This window comes from Silene latifolia, chromosome 9 (genome assembly GCF_048544455.1).
Source record: "Silene latifolia isolate original U9 population chromosome 9, ASM4854445v1, whole genome shotgun sequence".
NCBI classification, from domain to species: Eukaryota; Viridiplantae; Streptophyta; class Magnoliopsida; order Caryophyllales; family Caryophyllaceae; genus Silene; species Silene latifolia.
In genome coordinates this window covers 148,138,759-148,142,551 of record NC_133534.1, presented here as the reverse complement: position 1 = coordinate 148,142,551, position 3,793 = coordinate 148,138,759, and the positions used below count along the sequence as shown (strand labels likewise).

The 3,793-nt window shown below is 37.5% G+C and overlaps 1 long non-coding RNA gene across 1 annotated transcript; it reads right to left on the bottom strand.

Annotated features, from left to right (window-relative positions):
• Window positions 1-1,063: 1,063 nt before the first annotated feature.
• On the bottom strand, window positions 1,064-3,456 carry LOC141598336 (uncharacterized). Its single transcript, XR_012523427.1, has 4 exons — window positions 3,167-3,456; window positions 2,404-2,771; window positions 2,085-2,148; window positions 1,064-1,321 (listed from the first exon to the last, which is right to left on the bottom strand). It is a non-coding gene; the product is annotated as an uncharacterized LOC141598336 (long non-coding RNA).
• Window positions 3,457-3,793: the final 337 nt, after the last annotated feature.

Below are 3,793 nucleotides of genomic sequence, written 5' to 3'. Positions count from 1 at the left end.
ATTATTATTATTATTATTATTATTATTATTATTATTATTATTATTATTATTATTATTATTATTATTATTATTATTATTATATAAATCGAATGAATTTCCATTTTATTTAAAATAAGATTTTATTTAATAAAAATAAAGTATTTTGTCTTTATTTCTTAAAATAGTACAAGTATGCCGGCATTGAAACTGTTTTATATTCTACATCAAATCTCGACGTTTTAGCTCGAATAGCTCGAGCTTGATTTTAAAAGCTTGTATTTTCATTTTGGGCATTTTTTCATTTTGAATCGAAACGAATCTTTGAACTCGGAAACAGGCCCGTTGATTGACTAAACCTAACATACACATAAAAGCTTTTGTACAACTTTTTGTTTTAACTAGTTGGTGCATCGCGCCCTACCGGGCGTGGTGCCCCAATTTGGCAAAATGGTGTGCGCTAATATTTAGGAGTTATTAGATGAGGAAAAGGCGCGTTACAAATAACGTATCTAGAAGTCTGGAACGGTGAGCTAAACATAGAAGTGACTAACGGTTTATGCACCCTAACGTTTTAACGCTTGTCTTGGCATAAACATAATGCACCCTTGAAACTCGGTTCAAATTTGCTTTGTTTATTAGCTGTTAAGTTTTTTTGAATTTTCGCAGTATGTTTATTCGCACCTGTGTGGTGAGAAATGTCACCTGAAATGTTAATATACATATAGGGCGTTTTTACATGCTTAATAAAGCTTATGTAGCATGACAGGTAATGGTAGAAGTTCGTTTGCGACACCTGCGCGATCCATTTATGTGCACCTGTGTCGCCATCTATTTATGCGCACATGTATGGTGAGAAACGTCATCAGAACTCTAGAATTCCCCATTTTCTGTAGACAACAATGCCGTGTTCCAATTAATTATTGTTATCTAACTTACAGTTGCCAATGATAATTTCCTAACCCTAAACATTAGGGTCTCAAGGATGGTATTATTGAGAAACATGAGTGGCAAACGCAGATACATCTAAGACAAGTTTCCTTTGTACATGATCATCAAGCTAAAACAGTCGCGTACGGTACATGAGTTTTTCATTTTTTGGGGAGTACTGCACATGCACTTGGTGATGGGAAATGTTAAGCCAGCTGTACTGAAGTAAATGTAGAGGGCTGAAAAGACCCTGTGGTGAACCAGGGCTTTCCTGGACGGTGAGGGACATGCCAACAATGCGAGTCACGGCCTGGTATTAATACAGGATGGTGAGGAGTTGACTGCCAAAAACTGACTACGGCATCTATAGTTAGCACCTGTAGGCTAGAGGCACCGCCGCAAGCTGGTTTATGGCCTAACATAGATACATTTAAAAAATAGGGGTAAGACAGAAAAGAACGTAAAGGAACGTAGTTAAGGTTAGGCGCATGTTTCGGAATAAAAACATGAATCAATTAGATAAAACGACACGCTATTTGGCGGGAAATCCCACCAAGGAGACATATTTAAAGTCACGGACAACACCAGGGCCATAAAAAAGGGCATAATCGTAGTGTAAATATTATTGATAATAAAATAGTACGATATTCGATTAATTTGATTGCTTAGTCTCCTGTCACATTATCTCCTAATTCAATTATTCCTTAGCTTTGCTTGTAATTTGCACATTAAGCAACATTGCCACAATTTTTTTGTTATCTTCCCTACCCTAAATTAACTTAAGGGTTTTCATCGTTGAGTACTTTTATACTAACACAAGTCCTAAATTTGCCCTCTGATCACCAATTCACCACCTTTTCATCAACCACCACCCACATCCACCAATCCACCATCCATATCTTGGGCCGACGAAACCCATATGCCCGCCCAACTACCACCTGCCCACCACAAGACAGCCCAAAACCATTTTCCTAGTAAACTCTCTTTTTGAACATCAACCCTTCTCTCTTAAACCTCTCTCGCCCCCACCCACGAGGAGCTAGCTAGGTTATAGCAAACAATATAACTCTATATATTATCACACAAGCAAGTGCTTAAAGGCATTCTAAATTCACTACCTTCTACCACCTTCATATAAATGCGAAAAAAAACTGAAAGGTAGGAAAGTAGGATCAAACCTTCTTTGATCATGAACAGCAAGCTCCAACCCTGAAGCTCTATTCATCATCCTTTGAACAAGAGCTGTTATCAAATAAACCAATATCACTTTCGTTGCTGAGCAAAACAGGTTTCACACTATTCTAATGTGCAACGAATAAGAAAACGTAGTTCAACAGGCCGAGTACTTATCGCATCAAAGCGACATAACAAAATAGCAAAAATGAACAGGGAACCAATATTGAGAAATGAAGATGAAATTTCTAAAAATAATTGCTGCAAATTTTGATATAATCACCTGGATAACAGCTGCAAAGGTTCGGGGGAGCATATAATCACCTAGATAATTACTTCTCATCAATTGCTTAAGCAATGTGGTTTTTCCGCTAGAATACTGACCGCAAAGCATGACCATTGGTTTTGCACCCAAAGCATTATCTAGCTGCACAGGATAACGAAACAGATATAATCAGGTTAGAAGATACACACTTGACAGCAAGTTTCCAGTTTGAATGCCATCAGAACCAAAAAAGAGAGACAGGATTAATAAGAAACATAAGAAAAGCTAATAAAAAAGCACGACTATAGCCTCATTACCGGCAACGGTGATGCAAACTCATGAAAATTATAAGCTAACTCTCAAGGCTTTGGTTCCTGACTGTACATATTCTTCAAACCATCATGTATGTCATAGAGGATAACTGCGCCTAAAAATGCAACCAGTCTCACAAGGTCAAGATAGTAGACTCATAATGACTTTGTGAACCACAAATTATGAGTGTTGATTCAGTTTGAATGTTACTCTTAATAATTGCAACCAGAAGCCAATAGTAAAACAGCAGGCAGCAGTAACTCAGAATATGAAGAATACGATAGCAAGACAGAATGAAAGGCTATATACCCCTAAAAAAAATCAAACTGAAACCCTTAAACTACAAGCTCAAACAAATGTTAATTAAATAAAAAAACCCATTAAACCCCCCACAAAAATCAAGCAAAGATCATATTTTAATCAATCGTAGATATAGTTCAGTCATCATCAATAGTTCAATACCACAATTGCTAAATTAAAGGTAGAATTTTAAATGAAAAAGTATAAAACCTGGAGCTTAACTGCGGTGATGAATGATGATCCCGAGCTGAACTGCGATGATGTCGCATACACGCCAAAAACGAAAACGGATCTCAAGCAAAGGCAATGTGAATTTAGTTGAATCAAAACCGAAAATGAAGAAATAAGGTAGGAATTAGCCAGTTGACGATCCAGGTAGCAAAGCGCCAGCTTGTGAGAGCCATTTTGAGATGTATCGGTGGAAGAGAGAAGAAAGTATGAGGGAGAATGGAGAACAGCGGAGGAAAATGAAAGGCAAAAGCATAAAAGGGGGAAAAGCACAATAGAAAAAATGAAAGGCCAGGATTGTAAGGGAGAAATCAATGGGTTGGGAGTCTTGGAAATTACTATTCCTAAGGAACAGTTGGGGGCTTGTAAACTTTTTAAAGGGTATAGAATTATAAAGAAGCCATCTCCTTCCTTTGTGTAAACCAAGCTTTATTGGCGGCTGTGTTTCATTGGTTCCGTTCTCCTTCTTTACTCCACCGTTTTGTGTGTTTCTTGCACCGATGGATTGTACTCACTTCCTAATTCAAATCAATGCTTTGGGTTTCGTCCTTAGCATCCCTTATTTGATATAAAACAGACCGCAATATCCCTCGGTGCAAAAACAGCGGC